Raw genomic sequence first — 27988 nt, 5'->3', positions numbered from 1 at the left:
GACTCCTGAGGGAAGCTAGCAGAGTCACCCGCCTGACAATGGAGCTCAGAGAACAGCATGCAGCTCACCTTTGCTGGCTGTGCAGCAGAGAGACTCCACCTGCAGGAGATTGGCAGCGGAGGGGTCAAAGTTGAATTTTTCTTGGCCCATCATGCAGGGATCCTCAGGAAGGCAGAGAAGAGCCATGGGCCAGAAGGCAGGGGTTGGGATACTATTATTAGCTCGGCTATGCTGGCTATTCCCTAGGTATACCCCCACCAGATATACCCAGCACCAGGTATACCCAGCACCAGGTATACCCAGCACCAGGTATACCCAGCACCAGGTATACCCAGCAGGCCCTGGCCATTGTTGTGTTTCTTAGGCTTCTACTGGTTTCACAGTTTTCCAGATGCTTGTGATTAGGTAACACTAATAGCTTTGAAAGATACTAGTTAGGAATATTATAGACTATAAATTATTTAGTACTTTTATAGTGATTTGTGATTATACTAAGGTTATAAACTTAGGAGAAAAAAAGGCTTCACAGTAAATATACCACATTAATAAGTCCATATAAAGATATACTAAAGTATCCTGGTTGTAAGCTACAAAAGTGAACTATTTTTCACCTCAACCAATCCCTAGGCAGTAAAAATACAAGTATACCAAGAATATTGTATGAAGTTACCTTCAGCCTATCTATGTAGGGTATGTACCCAAGACTTTCTCAGAGGCCCTGATGAAAGGAGAAAGAGAAACTTAATTCTTTTTCTTTGTCTAGGTGTGGACTTAAAAGCCCATATGGGAAACCTGATGATTCACCACATGCTGTGTCTGAGTTTCTCTTTTCCAACATCACCTTATTTAGTTAAAAAAAAAAAAACTGTCTTTCCCCCTTACTAATAATATAAAGAAAGCTATTTTTCCTTATGCAAACCATCTATTCTTTCTGTCTTCTTTTTTTCTTATCCCTGCTCCTCCCACTTAACATCTCCCAATTTTACACATTTTTCCTTTTGGTTCAGGGCATAGACAGTTTTTCCACCAATAAAAACATTATTGGATATTTTATTTACATTTCAAATGTTATCCCCTTTCCTGATTCTCCATCCCCAGAAACCCCCTACCTATCCCCGCTTCTCCTGCTTCTATGAGGGTATGCCCCCACTTACCCACACACTCCTTCCTCCCCATTCTCACATTCCACTATACTGGGGCATCAAACCCTCAGGGCTAGGGACCTCACCTCCCATCGATATCTGACAAGGCCATCCTCTGCTACTTATATAGCTGGAGCCATGGCTCCCTGTACTGGCTGGCTTTGTGTGTCAAATTGACACAGGCTGGAGCTATCACAGAGAAAGGAGCTTCAGCTGGGGAAGTGCCTCCATGAGATACAGCTTTGGAGCATTTTCTCAATTAGTGATCAAGAGGGAGGGCCCCTTGTGAGTGGTACTGCCTTTGGGCTGGTGCTCTTGGGTTCTATAAGAGAGCAGGCTGAGCAAGCCAGGGGAAGCAAGCCAGTAAGAAACATCCCTCCATGGCCTCTGCATCAGCTCCTGCTTCCTGACCTGCTTGAGTCCCAGTCTTGACTTCCTTTGGTGATGAATAGCAATGTGGAAGTGTAAGTTCAATAAACCCTTTCCTCCCCAACCTGCTTCTTGGTCATGATGTTTGTGAAGGAATAGAAACCCTGACTAAGACACTCCCTCCATGTGTACTCCTTTGTTGGTGGTCTAGACCCTGGGAGCTCTGGGGGCTCTGGTTGGTTGATATTGTTGTTCTTCCTATGAGGCTGCAAATGCCTCAGCTCCTTCAATCCTTTCTCTAACTCTGCCATTGGGGACCCCATGCTCAGTCCAATGTTTGGATGTGAGCATCCTCATCTGTATTTGTCAGACTCTGGCAGAGCCTCTCAGGAGACAACTATATCAGTCTCCTGTCAGCATGCACTTCTTGGCATCCACAATAGTGTCTGTATTTGGTGACTATATGGAATGGACCTGCAGGAAAAGCAGTCTCTGGACGACCTTTCCTTCATTCTCTGCTCCATACTTTGTCTCCATATTTGCTCCTGTGAGTATTTTGTTCCCCCTTCTAAAGAAGGACCGAAGCACCCATACTTTGGTCTTCCTTATTCTTGAGCTTCATGTGGTTTATGAATTATATCTTGTTTATTTTGAACTTTTTGACTAACATCCACTTATCACTGAGTACATACCATGTGTGTTCTTTTGTGATTGGCTTACCTCACTCACGATGATATTTTCTTGTTCTATTTGCCTAAGAATTTCATGAATTGTTTGTTTTTAATAGCTGAGTAGTACTCCACTGTGTAAATATACCACATTTTCTGTATTCATTTTTCTGTGGAAAGACATCTGGGTTCTATCCAATTTCTGGCTATTATAAATAAGGCTTCTATGAAAATAGTGGAGCATGTGTCCTTGCTATATGTTGGAGAATCTTTAGGATATATGACCAGGAGTGGTATAGCTAGGTCCAATTTTCTGAGGAACTGCCAGACTGATTTCCAAAGTGGCTATACCAGCTTGCAATCCCATCAACAATGGAGGGAGAGTTCATCACCAGCATCTGCTGTCACCTGAGTTTTTGATCTTATTCATTCTTACTGGTGTGAAGTAGAATCTCAGGATTGTTTTGATTTGCATTTCCCTGATGGCTAAGGATGTTGAACATTTCTTTAGGCGCTTCTCAACCATTTGAGTTTCCTCAGTTGAGAATTCTAGAAATTCAAAAAATCATCAGATCCTACAACAAAAGCCCATACTGAACAAAACTGGAGATTCTGGATGAAATGGACAATTTTCTAGACAGATACTAGGTACCAAAGTTAAATCAGGATCAGATAAACCATCTAAACAGTCCTGTAACTCATAAAGAAATAGCAGCAGTTTTTGAAAGTCTCCAAACCAATTTAAAAAAGCCCAGGACTAGATGGGTTTAGTGTAGAATTCTATCAGACCTTCAAAGAAGACCTAATACTAATTCTCTTTAAACTATTCCACAAAATAGAAACAGAAGGAACACTACCCAATTCTATGAAGCCACAATTAAACTTATACCTAAACCACACAAAGACCCAACAAAGAGAACATCAGACCAATTTCCTTTATGAATATTAATGCAAAAATACTCAATAAAATTCTCTCAAACTGAATCCAAGAACACCTCAAGACAATCATCCATCATGATCAAGTAGACTTTCTCCTAGGAATGCAGGGAAGGTTCAATATATGGAAATCCATCAATGTTGTCCACTATATAAACAAACTAAAAAAAAAAGACCACATGATCATCTCATTAGATGCTGAGAAACCATTTGACAAAATTCAACATCCCTCCATGGTAAAAGTCTTGGAAAGAGCAGGAATTCAAGGCCCATACCTAAATATAGTAAAAACAATATACAGCAAACCAGTAGCCAACATTAAACTAAATGGAGAGAAACTTGAAACAATCCCACTAAAATCAGGGACTGGACAATGCTACCCACTCTCTTCCTATCTATTCAATATTGTACTTGATGTACTAGCCAGGGCAATTTGACAACAAAAGGAGGTCAAAGGGATACAAATTGGAAAGAAAGAAATCAAAATATCATGATTTGCAGATGATATGATAGTATACTTAAGTGGCGACAAAAATTCCACCAGGGAACTTTTAAACCTGATAAACAACTTCAGCAAAGTGACTGGATATAAAATTAACTCAAAAAAATTAGTAGAGTTCCTCTACTTCAAAATTTTTCATTAACAACAGATTATTCTCCAGTGCCCAGAACCCTAGGGTTTCTGCCTTTCGTGAGTATCAAGGACTTCAAGCAACCTCTTGCCATTTCCTGGGTCACTCCCAGGAAATTTATGTAAAGGCTAATTTATGTATTGAAGATTTAATCACAGCCATTGATGGGGAAGGACCAGCAGTATGACACACAAGGAAGCTCAGAATAAAATCAAGGGCTGCTCAGACAATATGATGCTCACAGTATCCAGGTCTGAACAGAAGATTTGGTCTCCTCTAGTGACCGAGGAAAGGAAATGTCATCCATACAAGATGAATTTTGCGTCCAAGAAGTCCTGCACATAGGTAATGCCCATAACCTAAGTGCCTTAGCATTTACTGCCTGTCTCATCTGCTCCTGGCACCCGGGTCGTCACAAACCAGTGCAACAACCCAACTGGCCTCTACTCATCTGAAAACATCTCTAACTTCAACAATGCTGTGGAGTCCAAGACCTCAGCGAATGGGGAGGAGGCGAACAGCAGGCCCTTGGTTCAGCCTCGTCCTTCCAGCAGCCTTATCGTTGACGAGGAATCCGAAGTTTATAAGATGCTTCAGGAGAAGCAAATGTTAAACGAGCCTCCCGAATGGTCCACATCCTTCTGGGCTCTGCAGGAGATCCTGGAGACAGATGGGAAAGCAGATCCCAACAAGCCATCAGAGTAGAAGTGTTAAAGCTCCTGTCACCAAAGTGGCTGCATCCATTGGAAATGCTCTGAAGCTGTCCATCTGTGACAAATGTGGAACCGGCACTGTTAGTGTGTTTGTGAAGCAGAGGGACCATAGTCGCCAGCGAATGTTATGAGTGCACGTCAACTTGAAACAGAAGGGCCATTTCTTTGTAGAAGATCATATTTACTGTAAAAAGCATGCCGGGCAGTGGGTCGCACCACCCGAGGGCTATGATGTTCCCCAATTGGCCCTCCAGCCAGCCTGCAGCACCTGCTTCTCAGGATGTTCAGTCTCTCTCTTCCATGACAGTCCTGTGCTTACTTAGCATCAATCCTGCTCAGTAAGCATTGAGTTTCCTTGTGCTGACTGACTCACACTGGCAGTGTCCATCCGCTTTACACTACTAGGAAACTGTTTTGTCCCTGTCCCCTCACACGCACCACAATGCACCTTCTCCACCCAGAGTCTTCTCAGCTGCAAACGGACATCGGTTATATTAGAACTAAACCAAATGCAGTACCTCTGATGTAACTTTGTTTTACTTAATAATTTAAGACTTTAAAGCAAAAGAAAATTATAACAATCCATTAACATATATAACATATGACACTAAGATATTGGCATTATTTTGAAACTACGAAATTGATGTTTTAACGATATAAGGTTGTTCAAAATATGAATGTGTGGTGCTTCTATAATAAGATTTACTTTGAAATGTCTCAGAGGTGTTTCCATGTTTACATCCTTTGCAAGATCTGTGAGGTTTTGCATTCTAGTGTTAACACACAAAAAAATCATTCAACCTATTGTATTTTGAATTTTTGAATAAATAAAGTATATATTGAACTTAAATACTTTACTGGTGCAAGTGAAAATCTTCCTTGGTAGTAAGTTTAAATTTTCAGATGCAATTCCATACTATCAAGTGTATTCTTTTAAAATTGCATCTTTTGATTATAGTTTCTCATATTCCACTGATTGTATATATTCTTGAAATACTCTAATGGTTACTGAATCATTATAATTATTTTAAAAATCTCTATCTTTAGGGATGATGTGCAGACTCTCATCATCACTCACACTGCACTATAGCAACTACCAACATGGCATTTACATTGTATTAGGCATTAAAGTAATCTTGACATAATTTAAATTATCAGGTTATATGTAATTTCTCATCCATTTATAAAAGGCATTCAAGTATCCTTGGAGTCTTGTGTCTGCTGGGATTCCTGATTTCATATTCTATACTTGTGTTCTGACAGCATGGTAAAACTCACTTATCAGTTCCAAGAAATTATATTTTTCATAAATTTAAAAATTTTTTTCCATAGAGGACCATGTCATATACAAATATTTCAAAAATGTTTTATTTCTCTTTCTTCCTATGCTCAACATTGAGAAAATGCACTGCTATCTTATTGCTAATCTCAGCACGCAGCTATCCAGTTTCCTGTCATTTTCACAAAAGCCATTTACAAGGTTCAACAGAGGCCCCAACCAAGGGAACCTGAGGGTGGGGGTGGGAGTGTATCCAGTGGAGGGACATATATGTGGAGGCAGGGGGAAGGAGGAGGGGTTGGAGATCTTTGGGGAGGGGGAAATTGAGAAAGGTTTTACCACGGCAATGTAAATGAAGATGATATTCAATAAAAAAAAAAGCCATTTACAGATAGATGTTCAACATCAAGTCAGTCCCTTAGAATATTGATATCAGTAGTCTCATGTATTCAAGGTGAGTAGACTTATTTCTACAGATGATGTCTATGGGTTGGGAGTTGTAGTTTTAGTAAATTCTAATGCTTCTAATTATATGATGAGATATTAGCCAAACATCTGAGAAGAAAAACGTTCAAAGTGGACAAAGAAACCACAAAAAGAAGTGAAGGAGCCTGAGAGGAAATAATTCCTAGGTAGTTGATGTTTGTTGTTGGGGGAATACCAGTATCATTCTAATTTGCTGTAACTGCAGTGCAGGTGTCAAAACCAAAGAATACATCAGAAGTTTAGAACTAATTTGAATCTTAAAAAAATATATTAAACATAAAATATCTCCAAATACGCATATTTTCTCAACAAAACAAGCATACCTTCAGATTTCTCTCCCAGCAAATGTTTACATAACGAATCTTATGAGATAGAAACACATATATTATTCCACTTAGGTGAGTCTTCAAACAGAGGAAAAACAGTCCAAAGTTTGAAATAATTGGGAGAGACAAAATCTTAAATATATTATATGCATCTATGATGTGTCTGTGTCTCATCAGATGCTTGAATAATACAACATGAAAGCACAACTATTTCAACTATGATGGTGTGTTTAAATGATGACTGACATAATTTCATGAGAACACTAGTTAGATTGTGGCAATATTGTGCTAGAAATAAGACTGCACCCCTTAGGATTCTGGACCCAGGTCTCAACTTTATTTACAGTTCTGAAGTCTCCTTATTCTATGCTAGTCTGATAACTGGGTCTATACTGAAATTTTCTCCAGCTGGAAGCTCAGTGTAAGTAATCGTTAATAAATACCATGAAAGGGAAGTACGAATAACCAGCAGTCCATCAGGATGAGGTTAAGACTGAACTATTCTCTAAATGTTTTCAAATTTGTTTTATTTTCCATGCATATCTTGAGGAAAGAGAAAATGTGCTCAGCAGCTGTGGTTTATCCTAAAGCCCATGATTTCTCATAACACTGACATCATTAACTTTTCACAAGACACTTTCTGTTCTAATCTGGTGGGGTGGGGGTGGGGTGGGGACATCCTCGTGAAGACAATGGATGGGGAGGAGGTATGGGATGTGGAACAGTCAGAGGGTAGACCAGGAGGGAAATAAAATATGGAGTTTAAAATAATAAAATAAATTAAAAAAAACACTTCAGTTTTTCTAAGACAAATAAAAGTAAAATAGAAAATGAATTGTTCAATAACCTTATTCTAAGAGTGCATTCTTTTACATTTGGGACTAATGCTAAAACCTATAACATATTCTGAGTATTGGGTAGAAAACTACTACACCACAGGCCACAGAGGTTTCTTCTAGAGTTCCATCTACTGTATGCTGATGAGTAACTCACAGGCAGCAAAGGATGGTCTTGTTAGACACCAAAGGGAGGAGAAGTCCTTGGTCCTAGAAAAACTTGATGTAGTAGTGTAGAGGAATACCAGGACAGGGAAGTGGGGGAGGGTTGATTGGGGAAGGGGAGATGGCTTATGAGATTTTCAGGGGAGGAGGGGACCAGGAAAGGGGACAAAATTTGAAATGAAATTAAAGAATATATCTAATAAAATATAAAATAAAATAAAGGAGTAATATTTCTATAAACCGCAGGACCCTCATTCCTGGAATAGCCAACTCTCTCCCAAAGTTGCAAAAGTAATTTAATGTGTACATCATAGACCTCTACTCCCATGTTTGCTGCAGGCATTGTGCTCTTTGGATATGCTACCCTGTGTATATACTTCATCAGTCTGCAATTGTCTGTTTCCTGTCATTTGTCATGAGACAAATGCAAAATATTCTATTATTTATTATCATCTCATTTGGCATCCAGAACCTTACAACTGGTAGATAGTTGTCTACTCTGTAAAACTGACAGGGTTTCACCAAAAAAAGCAAGCATTCAATCTTTTGACATTCCTTCTAGAAACATATTTTTTATTATTATTCATCAAACACTGCCAACTGTGAAACAGATTCAACGTATGTTCTTATAAAGGACTGGAGAATGTGATTGCTTTGACATTTTATTTTATGTTTTGATTTAAGAATGTTAATGTTCTGTACTCTTATAACATGGGCCTGTTCAAGAACCGGAGATCACAATGTGCATCCTAACATCATTATGTAACAGGTGTTGAGGTAGGAATGGGTTCCAGTCAGTAATGTAGTAGTAGAAAGGTGTCCTAATAGCTACCCTCTTCCTCAATGTCTGGAGACATTATCTCAAGCTTTCCACTTCTTGTAGAATTGCCAGCTCTTCAGGTTCTGAGATCTGCCCTCCACACAAACACATACTTACTCTGCTGGAGAAACAGCCATTTCTGTTTTGTGGGGGATTTTGTTTGGATTTTTGTTTTTCTTTGTTTAGTTTTGTCTTTCTTTTGAAATGGGGAACTGGGATTCCAACTTGGGCCTTTCTGCTTACACACAAAGTGTTCTTACCCACACAATTGTCTTTACAGCCCCATGCTCTGCACTTCTGCTTACAAAGTGTTCCTACCCACACAACTGTCTTTACAACCCCCATGCTCTGCACTTCTGCTTACACACACAGTGTTCCTACCCACACAACTGTCTTTACACCCCCATGCTCCGCACTTCTGCTTACACACAAAGTGTTCTTACCCACACAACTGTCTTTACACCCACATGCTCTGCACTTCTGCTTACACAGTGTTCTTACTCACACAACTGTCTTTACAACCCCCATGCTCTGCACTTCTGCTTACACACACAGTGTTCCTACCCACACAACTGTCTTTACACCCCCATGCTTCGCACTTCTGCTTACACACAAAGTGTTCTTACCCACACAACTGTCTTTACACCCACATGCTCTGCACTTCTGCTTACACAGTGTTCTTACTCACACAACTGTCTTTACAACCCCCATGCTCTGCACTTCTGCTTACACACACAGTGTTCTTACCCACACAACTGTCTTTACACCCACATGCTCTGCACTTCTGCTTACACACAAAGTGTTCTTACCCACACAACTGTCTTCACCCCCATGCTTGGCACTTCTTACTCTTTGCCTGTTACTATCTATTTAGGGTGATTGGATCACTTAGATACGTGAGTGCTCCTGAAATGAACATCTGAGTACAGATATGTCATGCAAGCGTCTGATTTTGATCTCTCTGTGCGTACCATTAATATTTAGTTTTGTATGCTTTGAACATTTTATATGTATTACACTGAAACGCTTCTTCTCAAAAACTCCATGTCACCATTATTATACACACATGCTCACATACACACAGACCAGACACACATGCACACATACTCAAACTCACACAAACACATGCACATACATGTGAACAGACACACATATGCACATATGTGCATACATGTAAACATAAAAATGCACATACACACATACATATATACGATACACACACAAACAAACACACACGCAAGCACACATGCACATGCAGGTGTGTTATCATTTCTCTGCTATTTCACACGATGTGATTCTCTGTATTAATTGTTGCCTACCTTAAAAAGAAGCTGCTCTGATGAAAACCAGAGTGAAGCACAAATTCAGGAAGGTAAATAATAGCTTTTATATGCATTTTGACAACACATTTGATAAAACCAGAGTAGAAGGTTATTCTCAAGGATCTATGGTGTCCCCAGCAATGGGCTTTTGTCTAGATTTGTTTCATCAGGCAGGAATTCCCTCCTGTGGGAAAGGCCTCATCACCAATGAGAAACTGTGTTCTAGTCATGCCACTGTTGCACTGGTGGCTTTGCCTTGCTAGGATAGATTTGATTGTAACATGTGGGATCCACATCTGGGTAAGACTACCGGTTGCTTTTCCCCGTTTGCAGCATACATAGCACCTTCGAACACTAGAAAGCCAGCCAACTGTCAAGATCATTTTGGTCAAATCTGGCTTGATTTCTCCATGTTTTACAACCCAAGAATGTGGCTTTTTTAAATAAAGACCCATAGTATCTGGCTTTGCTAAATAACCAACCAAGAGCAGTGGAAATAACCTGTAATGTTGTAGAGCCCCTGGGGCCTTCCTGATGAGTAACTCTTGGCAAGTATCCAGTACCTGGTATTGAAAGTTACAGTATTAATCTCAAGGCTTCAGGAGGGAGCATTGGAAGCTTCATCCTATACCACAGTGGTTATATACAACCAAATTTACATGAGGCATGCACATGAATTTTCTTTTTCCATATTGCTTTCAGTATGTACATATTTGATTTCCTTTTTAAAATGTTTTTTTGTTGGTTTTGTTCCTTTCAGAGTCATTAAAATCACTCTCAGTTCTGTGAGTGCCTGTGTGTTCCTGATTCACAGGTCACTTTCTCAAGCATGTATCTCTCAGAAGCAACTGTTTTTAGACTTTATATCTGTCTGTATATCCATATACACTTTAAATTTTATTCATCTATGTACTAAGTTAGCCATTAATTTAACAAGTGCTTATGAGACAATTTTATAAAGTTTCTGTAGTGTAAGGTAAATATCTGACAAGTGTTAGGACTCACAGGAAAGCAGAGATTTTGAAACAATTGGACTGAAAATTACAAGTTGAAGGTATTTGAAAATTGAATACCCTTTTGAAAAGAGAGGGAAAGAAGAAAGTGATCTTCTGTTTGGTTGATATTCCCCAATGAATTAATATTGGAACTAAGACACAGGATGAATTGGATCATGTCCTCATAGGCTCAGCACATGGAAACTCTGTTGAAAGTAATACATCAGTGCAAGACAGTAAGCCAGTGAGGAAATAAAGCACAAAATATTGCAGTAAATCCAAGCATTGCTAAGATACCAGAAGCCTTCTATGTTGTATTGCCAGTCAGGATAACCTTTCATGTTCCACCAGAAAACATTGGGCACATACACACTCAGTGTATGTGGAAATCCTTTGAAAAATTAAATATTAAAATTAAATACCTTGCCCTCAGAGCTTGCCATTCTTCCCTTGAATTTCTTCTCCATATATATTAGACACGCTAATATAGAAGGGCACAAAGCTCAGGAGGCTTGAACTATAGACACAGAACTACTGACAGCCAAGGGGAGTCAAGAGTGACAGAAATAATCTTCCCTAGAAAAGAACATACCAACTGTTATCTAATATCACGTTATCATTCCTGAAAACTTGTGTACACAAGTAACATAATATGGACTGAGAAAGCTATATGGGCATACTGAGAATTATTCTTAGTTTCCTCTGACTCACATATACAGTATTGCAATAAAAATAATTAAAACTTTATTTGCAATATTAATGTAAAGTTCATCTTACCTTGCATTTCTATTGCTTCCAAGCTAAAATCTGCCTTCATTATTATGGAAATTTTCTTCTAGATAATGTTCTTCCTTTGAGATAAATTTAGTTTTACTAGTCTATTCTCTGTAATACTAGTTATCTAACTCTGTAATACTAGTGATCTAACATTATTTCTCTGGAGGGGTAACACTGTATTCATCAAAAGTCTTCAATTTCTCACTGTTGTCTTTTAAACAAATACACCTTTTATAGTTTATTATGGATCCATCCAGTCATTCAAAATTTATTTGGTTGCTACATGATATTTTTTGCTATGGACTATTGTAGTTCAACTACTGTTCTTACTTGGCATCACTTCAAACATGATCAAAGTGTGTGTGTGTGTGTGTGTGTGTGTGTGAGAGAGAGAGAGAGAGAGAGAGAGAGAGAGAGAGAGAGAGAGAAAGAGAGAAGAATGGGGTGGGTACATCTCCCTGAGACTTTCACAGAGCAAGACTGATAGTCTGAGATCTGAGATCCTTTGCCTGAGATGGAGCTGCTCTGGAGAGTTTGTGATAGTCAGAGGTTCCCTATGGAGCCAGGCTGAATTCAGTTCTCTCTGGAACTTTTTTTCTGAGAACACTTTCTTGCCTGGCATCTTGTCCCATTTTCCTACAGCTTCATCCACAAATGTCTCTATCTACCCACTGCCTTTCCTTAAAGTTACCTGTGTATGACTTCTATTAGATTATGCATCTGTCATTTGACCAGTAATAAAACTCTCCATAGTGAATGAGTTTATACCAAGTTTTGATGTGGATATGAACGACAGCAGTTTCTGTTTTGATGAGGTGCCATCCCTAATACTAATTTCCAGGCCTAGTGAGGTAAGATGCCAAACAAAGATCAGATCACAGACATAATAATTGAAAGCCTTTATACCAAAGTCACTTTGACCCCAGGTTAAAAGAAATGATTTTTTTCCAAAGAGAAATCAAAGAAAAACTTTTTGATGGAATAAAATGAGAAATATATAATGGTATGAGAATTTCAAATATCCTAACTAATATGTCATTAAAAAGGACAATATTTGATGTTAGACAAAACAGAGAATTGCTTCTCAGCAAATAAAATTGATGAAATATGAACTCAAGTGTTATGATAAGGAGTTGATTTACTTTTGATTGACAGAGGCAATATGCATACACTTGTGAGTGAGGCCATGGTTGGTAGAGTTATAACTGGTGCTTTGCAGAGGGTTTAAGGTTTAGATACATAGACATTCTGGAGATTGGTCTGAATTAATATAATTATGTGTAACAGAAAAATCCACCTGAGGAGGCTAGATAATGAAAAGTTCAAAGGAAAGATACAGTACTTATATGTAATTGATTAACCAGTTGAAAGGAAAAGTTCTAGACTTTGGAATATCTGCTTCCTCCCTTCATAAGGTACAAATTCTAATAGACATAATTTTATTTATCATAATTTATCTAGTCCCAACATTTCCCTCTCATCATCAGTTTTTTTTTGAGTTTAATTTTTTTTCATTCTTTTTTTTATTCGATATAATTTATTTACATTTCAAATGATTTCCCCTTTTCTAGCCCCCCCCACTCCCCGAAAGTCCCGTAAGCCCCCTTCTCTTCCCCTGTCCTCCCTCCCACCCCTTCCCAGTTCCCCGTTCTGGTTTTGCCAAATACTGTTTCACTGAGTCTTTCCAGAACCAGGGACCACTCCTGCTTTCTTCTTGGATCTCATTTGATGTGTGGATTATGTTTTGGGTATTCCAGTTTTCTAGGTTAATAACCACTTATTAGTGAGTGCATACCATGATTCACCTTTTGAGTCTGGGTTACCTCACTTAGTATGATGTTCTCTAGATCCATGGGCACCTCACTTCCAGAAGATCCTGCTATACCACTCCTGGGCATATACCCAGAGGATTCCCCACCATGTAATAAGGATACATGCTCTACTATGTTCATAGCAGCCCTATTTATAATTGCCAGATGCTGGAAAGAACCCAGGTATCCCTCAACAGAAGAGTGGATACAAAAAATGTGGTATATCTACACAATGGAGTACTATTCAGCCATTAGAAACAATGAATTCATGAAATTCTTAGGCAAATGGATGGAGCTAGAGATCATCATCAGTTTTAATTCAATTATTACTTCTTTTATATTTTCTTTCTTCACTATATTGCCAACATATTATTCTTTATTTAAATGCAAAAGTAATAGAATTGAGGAGATGGATTGGTGGGTAAAGGTGCTTCCTGCCATGCCAGATGACCTGAGTCGAATCATCTGGACCCAAAGGGGAAAGACAGAGAACTGGATCCCATAATCGAGTCTCAGATCTTCACATATATTCTGTGGCATGAACACATACATACATGCATACACATATCCAAACAAATGAATAGTTAAATATAATTTAAAACCTATAAAAATAGAATGGACTATAAGCATATAACTGTAATGTAGACTACTTAATAAAGAACTTTTCTGTTGATCTTAATCTTAAGAGAGTTCAATGATAAACATATATGAACAAAGTGTTCCCTTTTAATCATCACTAATGAAATGTCAACAGAGAGAAAAAGAAAGTCTGAGCAGTGAAGGTTTCAAGTGTGAAGCATTTTGTGTTTTGTAAGATCAAGGAAAGATTCGTGCTGATACCATACTCCTAGACATGCCATAAATCCAAATGGTTGTAAACAATTAAAAACACCTTTTTTTTTATCTAACAATGATACTTTATATGTGTATTAGCCCAGTTGGCTATACAAAAAGCCTTTCATATCACAGCACTACCTATAATAGCAAAACCAGTCGATTTTACTTAAAAGTCAAACAATAATAGCTAATTAGAAATCCTGATTACTTTTTGACTTATACTGACAATGTAAAGACTGCTTCAGTATAAAATACCCATTTGCATTTACATTTTCTTATTTTCTGTGTGTCTGTATGTCTTTGTGTATATGCGGGTAGTCACATCCCAGAGTCAATGTGCCCCAGTGCATGAACCCTAGCATACATATTGATGTTGGATGACAATGAAGGTATTGGTTCTCCCCCTCTATCCTGTGAGTTCCAGAGTTCAAGCTCAGTTTATATGGCATTGCAAACTAAGCATTATCATCAACCAGGATAGTTTGCTTCAAATGACAGAGTTATGTTAATGTTTTTAGAGTATAATCTCAATCAGTACTTGATACACACATCATATATTGCAGATTTCCAAAAAAAGTACATTTAAACTCTTTAAATCTTCTTCCCCTGGGACCCAAAAAAAGTCAGTCCTTAGTTATAGTTGTATAATTCTATAGTTTTCCTCCCAGTGGATAATATTATATGACTACTGCCAGGAAAATGCTTAGATGTAGGTATGTATTATCATGGTGGAGAGGAAGAATGAAAGATGTCATGTTATTCTCTTTCAATTAGCAGAGGGATTCAAATCCTCAAAGAAAGACTTTATCAAGAGAAGAACATTTAGATATAGCCAAAAGAGGCTGATAATATACCACACATATTAAACAAGCCTCTATTATTCAGAACTCCTGATCTGTGGACAAACACTCATTCTGGGATCTTAAGCAACAAAGTGTCTGTGATCAGAAAACCAAACTGAGATGACATTATTGGTCAGTTTATATGCAATCTCTGAATAAATCTGTTTCTGGTGATTTGAATAGAAAGGATCCCATAGACTCATAAGTTTTAAATATTAGTGATAAGGAGTGATACTATTTGAGAGGGATTAGGAGTTGTGGCCTTGTTTAAAGAAGTATGTCTCTAGGGGTGGGCTTTGAGATTTCAAAATGCCAAGGAAGCTCTGTGGGTCTTTTTTTCCTGATAACTGCTGATATGGATGAAGAACTCTTAGCTGCTTTTTCAGGACCATGTGTGACTGAATGTTGTCAAGCTCCCCACCATGATAAAGGACTGAACTTCTAATACTATAAGCAAGTCCCACTTAAATGTGTTCCTTTATAATACTTTCCATGGTTGTGGTGTCTCTTCACAACTCAGAACATTCTCTAAAGCAGATGTTGGTACCAGAGACTACAGTATTGTTATCACAGGCTTGACCTTGATGCTTGTTTGAGGAACATGAACTTTGGGACTTTTGATTTAGGAAAGAAGTTTAACACTTATGTAGAACTTAATAGGACACACAAAGAGGAGTGTCAAAAACAGTACAGTGAGGGAAATGCACATTATGAAGACAACTTCAAGAGGATTCAGAAGAGAAGAATATTACTAGGGCATAGAAATGGTTCTTATTAAGTCCTCATGATATTTTGGCAAAGGATGTGACTGCTTTCTCTCCTTGTCCAAAATAATCTGCCTGAGACTAAATGGGGAGTTTTGGATTAAGAGCCTTGGCATATGTGATTTCAACACAGTCTAGTACTGACTTGACTCGACCATGTGGTTATTAGTGGTCAGTCTTATGCAAATCTATAGTTAAAAGGAGCAATCTGAGCATGGAAAAATAAGATCTGCTGTTTGAGGAGAAAAGGAACACCAGGAAGTGTAATAGAGCTAAGTTCAGTTCTCAAAGTGATTTAAAAAATTATGAGAAACCAGATGAAATGGAATAAATGGAGTGGTGACCTCAAAACAAGACTACATACAGATACACTTTCATCTTTTGAAAAGGAATACAGAAATGCTTAAGCTGTAGAGAAAAAAATTAACAACAGAAAGATGGTGCGAATGTAATTGAACGGGGGTATGTTCTAGCCTCAGCAAATAGCAGAACGTGGCAGCTGTGGCCACATGGTTCTGGCTTTAGAGTCAAGGATACAAGAAATGGGTTATGAAAACTAGATGAAACCAACATTGGTTCTGAGATACTAAAATGTTGGAAATGCCAGAGTTGTTAAAACCTTCATGGTGGATGTAGATCTAGCCCAAGTGAGGAAAATATGGTGCAGTCAGCAAAACTGCAGAGTCAGTAAGCTAAAAAAAAAAAAAATGTCTTCGAATGAAAACATGGATAATGTGGGATTTGCCCTCCTGGTTTGCGGTCTTGCTATAGTCGAGCATTTCCTCACTATGCTCCCTTTCCTTCCTTATGGAATGATAGTCTATATTCTGTTCCACTATATGTTCTGAGCATATGGATTGCTCTTTTATATTGATTCTATAGGGAGAGTATAGTTCAAAGATTTTCTTGAGACTTTGAACATTAGACTTTTAAACAGTGTTGAAACTGTTATAAACTAAGAGTTTTGAAGACAGACTGAATAGATTTTTGCTTTATGATATAGCTGCAATCCTATGGAGGACAGGGAGGCTAATATAGTGGTTTGGATAATAATAGCGCCCATATGCTTATATAGGTTGATGCTTAGTCATTAAGTGACACTACTTAAAAGTTATTGAAAGTTGTAGACTTGTTAAATTAGTTGTGGCCTTGTTGGAATGCATGCATCAGTGGGGGCGCTCTGTTTCAAAGAGTTACCCAGGCCCATTTGGCTCTTATCTTCCTACTGCCTATGGATTGGATCTAGAACTCTGAGTTCCTTCTCCTTGCCTCTTCTCCATATCATGATAGTAGACTAATCCATTAAATCTGCAAAACAGCCCCACTAAAATGGTGCTTGTAAAAACTCCTTTACAAGACTTTCTGTGATTGTGGTGTCTCTTCACCACAGTGACTTCTTCAGAACAATGACTAAGACAAGAGTTAATTTTGAGTTCATAGATAAATAAGAGATTATAGTAGCTGGAAAGATGGCTTAGTGGTTATGCCATTGACCATTGGTTGCTGCTCTTAACAGGATTTAAGTTCAGTTTCTAACACCCACAAACACCAAACACAGGCATAATCACTTCTAAAAAAAGATGCAGTGGATCGTGTCTCTTTCTGACCTCCAGAGACACAAGCACGTACTAACACATATACATTAACAAAAATAAAGACATATTTAAATATAATTTAAAAGATTTCTGTGGGGATCTAAAGTGTCATTGTCAAAATATTCCAACCACTGGAATATTTAAATGTGATATTACCATCATAAATATAATCCTTCCAAACTACTAACAAATATGGTCAGACTATGCTCATAACTTAAGGGAACACACTTTACACTGGAAACTAGTTAGCTATGTAGTTTTACTTTATAGCCTTGGAAGGAAGCACCTATGAAATTTAAGGTTTTGTGTTCATTATAACCTTGAATATATTTCACAGGCAAGCTGATACTTCAAACTGTGTCCTAAAAAAATGAGATACATAAAATATTAGGGCATACTATCCAAAGCAGCAAATGTAAATGTCTACTCACATAATTCTGTTGAAATTGAGAAGCATTCCTGGATCATAGAGCAGAAGATAATCATTCATTCTCTTTACTGAGTGAGTGTTAGGGCTGCTTCACCTTGGCTACATATGTAGCTTGTTACCAACAAAAAAGTTGTATACTTTATTTAAATACATCCTGGGGAATTACTGACAACAAATTCCATTGATTGAGAATAATGCAGACATATTTACCTTTGTAATTTTCCATATGTTAATGAGGATAAATATATAATTTTTAGATATGTTCATGCTACTTACTTGAAATAATCATTCAAATATTAAGTGATGTTTCAAAATTGATTTGTATTACACATACACACATATATATATAATATATATATTAAAGACTTTTTGTTAATGACTTGGAGAAATACAGAAGCTGGACATCAGCAACTATGGATAAACCCTGATATTTATGTCTGTATCTGATTCTGTTTGCTTTGCATCAATAACTTTCCAGTTTTTTTTAATTAAAAATACCTACAAGAATTAAAATTAAATACTTAAACTATTGATGTTATATATTATTATTGTTAATAAAATTGTTATAAATTTATATATTCTATTTCCATTGTATTAAGTTTGACAAGTAAATATGCTTTGCAGTACAGATAACTTTATGAGATTAAGTCAAATTTACAAGTGGAATACTGAATTCCTGTTCCTATACTGCACAGCATTTTAATGCAATCTAGAAGGAAGACATCAGTGCTCAGCATTTATAATTTATCACTTGCCCTTTGGACAAAAATTATTAAGTAAACAGAAGAATTGCACATATTCATTCAGCATCCAATACCTCACACACAACTCTAGTGCAGGGTTGTACAAGATTTGTCACTTGTTGCTTCCAAATATTTGATACCGGAAGAATAGTAGCGATCTTACACTTGATTGCTTATTGTTCCAGGGAAGGATTCCATTTCTCCTTCTTTAACACTTTTATCACTCTAGTTCTTAGAAGGAAAAACAATCACAGTAAGGACTCAAGTGTCCTTGATTTTCTATGGATAAGAGTATATGTTTAAAAAAAAAAGTTACCTGAAGACATTGTTATCTTTAATAACAAGCTACAAATGGAAGCATAGGAATTTGTAAGTCATAAGCTCTCAAAAATATACTATAATTATCACAGTTACTTAGTTATCAGCTTAGACACTGTTTTCCCTACTCCTTTGTACATGGACTACCACATTCAGCAAGTTTCCTGTTTTTCATAGCTGAATTTAGCTTTAAGAAATTACATAGATAATGGCAATATTGACTCCTACAAAGTTCTCATGGTTTTACAGTGGTTTTCTGATTTTAGTTTTCCTTTCATAAAAGCCATAAATTATACCATAATGCTTTATTGTTATTAGCAAAATAATATTTTTGAGAAAGCAACACATTTGAATAAGTTCATTTGCTACTATAAATACATAACCTTTTAATTTTTATTTCATACATTTTTACTTGTAAAATGTATGATTACAAAAGATTAATATGAAATGTGTTACAATTGTAGAGGTTAATTTTAAAACAGTTTAATGATTTGAGTATAAATATAGAGTTATTATAAACTATGCTGTGAATAATAATACACAGAATGTACAGAAAATAAGACTTAATAATGGCTCCATATGTGATACACAATAATGTTAATGTTCTTTATTAAATTTATATTTTTTTAAACTATTTGTGTATTTGTATGTCCTTTATGGCTTTTTCTCTGTGCAGGCATTACTCATGGAGGAGAGAAGATAGTCTTGTGTCCCTAGTAACAGAGGTTATAGGCATGAGTCAGATCTTATGTATGAATAATTCTCACTCTTAAATACTGAGCAATACTGAGACACAACTTTAATGTGTATACCAAATTCTCATATTAATATCATGGTATTATAATGATACTCCACTTTCTAACCAGTCAACTCATTCACCATTTTGAAAATCGTCATTTTCTTGCCGATCTCACATATTCTTTGGTCTTCTCAAATATATATCTCTGCCTACTCTATTTTTAGGGACCTTCACATTGTATTTCTTAAGATTCCTTTCTTCTCTAAGTTCACTAGCTACCTAGATCATCATGGCCATTTTTATTGCATTCTTGTACCTCTTGCCTCACATTTTCAAAATATACATGGAGGGAAAGTAAGCTGCTATTATCTTCAATGACTCTTGGCAGGATAGTCAGTATGCCTGTGTTCTTTGTCACAGGTCTTGCCTACATCAGGATGACAATGCTTCCTTTCTTGAAACGCAGTATCAGACTGACACCCTTATTGCTAGCAAATCTTCAACTATTGTTGAAAATATCATCTCCCTCAATGTCTGTGTTTTATGATAGCTGTCTGCATTCAGATTAATCTGCTCTATCCATTGCAAACGTACCATTTATATCCCTGATGTAATTGCTGTCTCAGAGGCTTACTGCCTCTGTCTGCTAACCTAGGTCGAGTCCCAGATACTTCAAGGCTCCATATAATCTTATCTCTGGCTGACTGGTTCAACTCAACTCCTCTCCCAGCTGACTGGCTCAATCTACCTTCTCTCTTGGCCTCTGATTGAATTGCTCCCCTAGGTCTCTAACTCCAACTCTAAGTTCTGATCTTATACTCTGTTTCATTCACTGGTTCACTCTGTCTTCACCTTTGTCTGGCTTGTTCTTTCTTCAACCTATCTCTGTAAAATTTTCCCTGTAAAACTGCCTTCTTCCTTTCTCTTTCAGCACTGTTCTGCCTTATATTGTCTTTCTTTTCTTTCTGTCCTTGTGAGAGTTGGGCATATCTTATCTGTCAAATCTTTCTCTGATTCATCACGTTGTCACTCAATTTGACATCACAATCAAACATAGATGCTTCCTTCTACAAACTCACTTTGCCTTCTTTGTTTAGAATTACAGGTGTGTGCTAAGGGCTGAGCCACACCACAACTACAAACATTTTTTTCAGTAAATAACACATTCTCAGGGTTTACATTGTGATTTAATATTCAACAAGCAACAACAATAATAACAAGCAACATTAGCCTGCACAAACATTTCATTTATCTCAGAAGGTCACACAAGGTAACTGTGTGTGTCAAAGACCTCACTATTCTGCTCATCTGATGTTATCACATATTCCAAAATTATGAGATTAAGTCTAGAAGCTACATTGGTTAGGAATGATGTTCATGTGACTCTAGTCAAGGAATCATATTTTTATTGTATGCCCTGTACTTTTAAACATAATTCATACTAATAACTTCTGCTTTAGTAATTTTTAATATCTTACCACCTTTGTTTGTAACATGTTAATTCTCAACCCAAAGCATTGGTCATCACTAAACTAGAATCCAGTTTAGTCACTGGTATAAGTTTGGGAATTACTAAAGTTAGTTTTATGGGAAAATGATTTAATGAATGTCATTTCAATTTCTATAAAACCACATGGATTATGAATGTCAATATACAACAGAGTAAAGTTTCAAAAACCAGGAAAATGGGGTACCAGGAAGTTTTTGCCTACGTGTGCAAGAGATTAGGGCTGGGTGAACATCAAGAAGCGGAGCAGTGGCAACCATGAGGGTGCCAAAGAGAAGCTTACCTAGAGACAGATGCCTATGCCATAAAGAACCCTCAATCCACTTTTCTCATCCTTATAAATATTTCCTACATCTCCATGTAGGCTGAGCTCATATTTTTAGTATCTGAAGCAAAGTTAATGGCTCACAATGTTCATGCCCATGTGAACATATTTGGTTATGGAGAAATGTGGCACAGGGTCAGCTCCAGGAGCAGACAGACACCAGAAGGACAGACTGCTTCTCAGTCCCTGAGTCCTGAGGGTTCTGGGCAGGGCCCTCTAAGCAGAAGTGGTGGTGTTACCTGGGCTCACTGGTGTTGGTAGTCTATTTTTTATATCTCAACAATTCCTTTCTCTAAAGACATGTTCATATGTTCACATGACATAGGGTGTGTGTCACTCAGAAACTCCAATATATGAACACTTTATCTGTTCTGTCCCTAGTCCAAAAGCTATGACATGATCACCTGTTATGGTCAAATTTTGATTCTTGATCTAGTCTACATATTCCAGGTAACTTTGAGGTAGCCTGTGATCTACTACTTTGCCATTGAATGGATCTGAGTGCAAGAAAACAGTGCATAGGTGATCTGGAGTTTGACATAAATTTCAGATACTTGCTGATCCTAGAATAAAAGTAGTGAAGTTGAAATGTCATTATTAATTCAATAGACTTGTCAGAAATCTCAGTCAATGTGTTCTTTCCTGTATGTATCATATAAACATTTCATGAAAAGAGGACCAAGTCTTTCATGAGAACATTCAGAAATCAACAATGTCACCTCTCCACATCTCATACATGGCCCAAGCCAGTGCCTAGACTAAAATGACCCAAAATTCAAAGAAATGCTTATTGCTCTCTTGGAAGGCACTTTCAGAGATAATGATGTCACTTGTCAATTTAATTAGAGTGTAATATTTGTCATTCTACCTTTCTATATTTTCAAAATAATATTTCATTAATTCCCTGAGAGTTTCATACAGTGTATTTTGATCATACATACATCCTTTCCCCAACTCCTCCCATACTCATCCTTCCTACCTTTGCATCCCTTCCCAACCAACATTGAGCTTTCTTTTCCCACTCATTGAATCCAGTTTGAATTGTCCAAGGAATCTTGGAGTGGGGCCTACCCAGAATTATGGCTGACCAACTGGGGCCGGGGGTGACATCATTATAGAAAACTGATTCCCCTTCTCTCAGAAGATATAAAATTCCAGTCACTCTTCAGCTCATAGTGGGATTTTGTACCCATCTTCCCAGATCGATCTTGGTAATTTGTCCAATTTGTACTTAAACACATTTCTGCATAGATACACAATCACTGTGAGTGATTATATATAACTTGGAGTGATTATACATAACTGCATGGAGTTATTTATATAACTTTTTGGTTATGTCTGGAAAATACTATTTCTTTGATGTTATCTACAACCTCTGGCTTTTACAGTCCATTTCATCTCTTCCATGAAGATACAGGAGCCTTGGGGGAAAGAATAGCATATGTACAGTCCCTTTGTGGCTAAGCCACAATCATAAGCCATAGTCATTTATTTATCATGTCAAACAGTTGAAATTCTCTGTGCTGATGGCCACATATTGCCATGCGAAGCAGCTTCTCTGATGAAGGTTGAAAGATCCTCTCATTTACGATATAAATCATTAAATTGTTTTAATATTATATCCATGTAGCATAAGAGTAGTATTGGGTCTTCTCATTTCCATTCCTAAGACCTATCTAGACACAGGATTTTTTTTAGCTCCTTTAATAGTGGTGTATGGATTCTTTTTCCCTGTAATGGGCTTTGGATCCAACCAAAAGGGGGATTATAAAAGTTGTGCCAATATTGTACTAGTGAGCAGAGTATACTAGTGGCACAGTTTTTATAATCAGGTCAGCTATTGATGTAAATAGCAAACTACATAGATAGGTAAGATTGCTTATTCCTTTTCTCTTTTGGTAGCTTATATTCTACCTCTGAAATAAGTAAGGCTGTCATTAGAAAAATAATCCACTGTTTGAGTATTTAATACTAAGTGAGATGTTGGTTACCACATCTCAAAAAGTTCTTGAAGTTTCTTTGCAGGAGAGACTGTAGTGGTCAATCAGGCTTTGAACAAAGGAGAACTGACAGAGAGACAAACAGAGGGACAGAGATACAGACAGATACTGAGAAACAGAGACAAAGAGACAGATACTGAGAGACAGACAGAGAGACAGAGAAGAGAGAAAATTGGAAGGAAAGCATAAGCAGCTGGAAATAAATCTGTGCTAGCATTTGTGAGACAACAAACACAAGAACTATAATTTTCCTAGTTCCTTGGGTGGCAGCTAAAAGCATTGTGCTTTTTAATCCCATAATCAATGGAGAGTTAGTAAATCAATATTATTTAAGAAGGATACTCAATGTGTTCTGTGAACAGCTAGGATAAGAAATGGGAGACCCTAGAGACAGGGAAGTGAAGAAGAATATGGACACAGTTTTCCAGGATTCAATGGGTGAACTAAGTTTGTGGTGAAAACTTTCTGATGAAATGAAGAGCAGACACATTGGCTATCTCTGGGGATGGGTGGAGACCACAATAATAAAGAAATATAATATCATGTAATACAGGGAGAAGTCAGGTAAGAGTATTTCTTAGCATATTAATGATTTCATATCTTAATTATAATGGAGTTTAATTTGGCACACATTTAGCTTTGTCCCTGCCAGTTTCTTTCTTTCTTTCTTTCTTTCTTTCTTTCTTTCTTTCTTTCTTTCTTTCTTTCTTTCTTTCTTTCTTTCTTTCTTCCTTTCTTTCTTTCTTTCTTTCTTTTTTGATCTTTTCATTTTGTCCTAGAGAAGCTTATTTATGCTGCAGTCTGCTATGAGACCACAGCAGGCAACATTAATGTTTTAAACTGTAAAGATAACCACCCTTAATTTTAGCACTTATTATTACTGACCCATTATTAAGATATTTTATAGCACAGAAGTCTTATGGAGTGAACGTTTGAGTAGTACTCTAGAAAACTAGTTATTTGAGACTTTTAACTGGCTGATAAATAAGTGAGATGAAGGGAATACTTGTGAGACTAGCATTATATTTTTGACTTTAGAAAACGTTAGTATTGCATAGTTCTTAATGTAAAATGTTCCATGGCCCTACATATCTGCAAAATTTTGCTTACATGATAAGCTATTAGAGAAGATAAGAAATGTTTAGATTGGATTATTAAATATAACACTTCCTCTGAATTGGACATATACTTTTCCTTTTTGAATAATAGCATTTCTTCTGTTCTCAGTAGATATTTGATCAAGGAAGGCATGGTCTCCTAACTAATTTCTTCCATGCTCTTCACAAATAAAATAATTTCATCTTTTTATGGGATGGTATTGTCAATCCATGTGCATTAAGCGTGTTTTCTCCATTCGTCATTTGATGGACATTTGGGTTGTTTCCATTTTTTTTTGGTTGTTGTGAATATTGTTGCAGTCAGCATTGCTGTTGATTGCAATGTCTTTGGATGTATACTAGTAGGTGATATATTTCTATGTAAGTCTCTGAAGAATCATCAGTGTTTTTGACAATGGTGTAGTGATCTCCCAACATCACTCTACCTCACCAGCATTTACTATCTTGTGTCTTTGTCATAAATGCTTTGCCAGCTGCATAGTTTCGTTATGTTTTCTCCCCTTCTGTTTATTGACTTTTCACACAAACTTTTTTGCTATTCAAAAGCTTTGTGGTTTTATGTAACTAAATTTGTCTTATTTTCTCTGGGTACCTCTAGTTTGGGAGCCCTATCCAAAAGATATTTTACACTCTCCGGTGTCCTAAAGCATATAATTTCCTCTACTTGATTTGTAGCTTTACATTTTACATTTAGTTTTGAATTGATGCTTTGGGAGTGGACTGAATCCTCTTTCTGACTGGTGACATTGAGCTTCCTGTACCCAGATACCTGTATTAGTCTCTACATTTAGAAAGCTTTCTGTTTTGATGTCATTGAATAATCTTTTTCTGGTTCTAGTATTATCTAGTCTCATTTATCCAAATAATCTGCATGTTTGCCTCTTATTAATCCACTCCCATATTTCCATAGCTTTTGAGATTTCTATTACTTTGCTTCCTTCTCTTCTAGCTGTGTATTTTCACATTTTCTACTCTAAATTCATTAGCTTGTCTATTTTATTATGATTGTTTCTGGTTCTCCTTACTTTTCACTCAGTATAGCCATTAGCTTAAGGGTTTTCATTTAAGTTGCTTTTATAACTGTATTAAGTACCTCTGCCAGAACTCCACTGAGTTTTAAGTTCTCCACCTTTTATAGAATAGTGTTGTCTCACAAAGCCTATACTATTTAGGATTACCCTGGAGTTTCATAGACACAGTCACCAGTGAATAAGCCCTTAAGTCCCACTGCAAGATTACCAGTGATACTGACCACAACTCAAGTTTTCCCCACAGAATTCAAGACTCTCCCTCATTCTCAGGCAGACCTAATGTCCAGCTGATAGGTCTAGGCTGAGGGTGGAGCACTTATATGAGCTGGTGTTGAATCACACTGAATTGATAACAGTATATCTACCTTTCATGTTCTTCTCACAACTAGGTAGAGACTTTGCTCCTTCTTTTGTCTCAGATTGAAGAATAATTGGGGGAGCATGCAACTGTGCACACAGCTATTGAATTTCCATTACATTAGTCCGCAAATAGTGGTACGGTGTCTGGGAATAGGATACTCTTCCAGGCACCTGGCCTCAGCTTGATAAGACTGTCCTCACACTAACATCAAAAGCCTGTGCCTATTTGGTTTCTGCTTCTGTAAGTGGGAGGTATCCCTCTCCAAGTGGATGTGATGTGGTAATTCCTCCTCCTTTATCTATACTTTTTATTGACTTAGAGCTGAACATGATACACTGTCCCCCAATCCCCTTAGCACATACAAAGATGCTTTGATGCATGAATATCTGTTACAGTTTATGTATTTGTGGAGAGCCAACTACCTAAGGGAACTGATTCATCATCTTCTTCCCAAAAGAAGTGGTTTTTTTTTCACTTATTTCTGTTCTTTATATTTTATTTACACATAAACCTCCAAAGAAGAGCTTTGGAGGATGGAATACTTTCTTTTTTGACTTCAAAATAATAATGGTTTTTGGATACAAATATTTGTCTGAGAAAATAAGTTATTGGAAATTAAGTTGTCTACTTGGGATGTAAAGAAGGCACAGGGCACAAATGGACGTACATTAAGCAAATACTTCTTTCTTATTATATTAAAAACTTAAATTCCTAGCACTTTTGTTAATTCAAAATTAAGTTGATTCATTATAAAAGCTTCCCATCAACACTTCATTCCTTGAAGCTGAACTCTTTGAATTGATTTGACATTACTTTCTTGCTAAATATTTGTCTGTTAACCAAAACAACTGCTCCTTCTCAGTTATCCCCGTTGGCATCACTCTTGAGTACCCTCATGATCCAGAGGAAACACCCTGCCATTATTTCATTCCTATTTGGTGATTGTTGTTTGGTTAATTCAATCTCTTTAAAAAAAAAAAAAAAAACTTTAAAGCAAGTACTTGTTCAACAATAGCATTTTCAGACCAAAACAAAAATTACCCTAAGACTAGAGTTTCCTTATAGATCTTAAAGTTTTTGTAGAGCCTGCTTTACATTTCTTTTCAAAAAGCTAAAAATTTGTCTCACATAAGACTTGGTGTTTTGTCACAAACATAAGCAATACTCTTGCATCAGAGCTTGGCCCTAGGCCATGGATGAGTAGGAGGTGTTTGTGGAGCTGTTCTATTGATTTTCACACATTATTTATTAGAAATGACCACTGGTTTTCTCACAGTGCTAACTGTGAACATTTTCCATGTATATGTAGCTTGAAGATTATTTTGTTTTTTACAGAACAGCATATATATGCCAGTCAAAACTGTGCCCTCATTCCAAAAGTAAATAGCACTATTTTATTCAGTGTTTCATGTTTTGGAATCATAACCATAATTTTTTTGTATTGCATATCAAACATTGCACTATTAGGACAGACCTATTTTGTCAGAGAAAAATTCTATCAATTCCTGTAAACCTTGTTGTTTGCAATTTTTGAAATATAGATATCTCTACATATAGACAGATTTATATAGATGTTAGTTATTGGTGGAAATTGCATACAGGCTTTCATAGATATTTAATTTATAAATTTTACTGAAATATAGAAATTACTGATAAACCTATAGTTATAGTTTCTAGAATTTCCTACTGAGAAATTTACCTTGGGAGGTTTTTAAGAGATACCATTATAAAAAATATTATAAATTCAGATGACACTTTCACTAATTTTGAAAAATAATCAAATAATAAAATTGTTTTCTTTTAAATAATTTTCTACTGAGGGAATGGGTGAAATTGGGCTCCAGGTCTTTGGGTATGATAATGCTAATGCTGAGGTAGTTTATGGTTATGTCATTAACTAGATTCTTTATGAAGGTGCCTGTTTTTTTTGCCTCATGCATCATTTTAGTTTTATGAAAAGCATGTATATCGGCTGCATTGCACAGAGCACCACTGGGCTTAGTTTATCTGTGTGAGGTTCTTTCAAAAGAACAGAAGGCGAGTAGTAACCTATGGAACCATAGAACCTAAAGCAGCATGCTCACTTATCCAACAGCAAGAG

The 27988-nt window shown here is 36.9% G+C and overlaps 1 pseudogene; it reads left to right on the top strand.

The window, feature by feature from the left end:
- Positions 1–57: 57 nt before the first annotated feature.
- Positions 58–4783, top strand: LOC127691135 (PDZ and LIM domain protein 1-like; annotated as a pseudogene).
- The last annotated feature ends 23205 nt before the right edge of the window (positions 4784–27988 follow it).

Source organism: Apodemus sylvaticus, chromosome 8, assembly GCF_947179515.1.
Source record: "Apodemus sylvaticus chromosome 8, mApoSyl1.1, whole genome shotgun sequence".
NCBI classification, from domain to species: Eukaryota; Metazoa; Chordata; class Mammalia; order Rodentia; family Muridae; genus Apodemus; species Apodemus sylvaticus.
The sequence above is the reverse complement of the archived record's forward strand: the minus strand, read 5'-3'. Positions and strand labels throughout refer to the sequence as shown.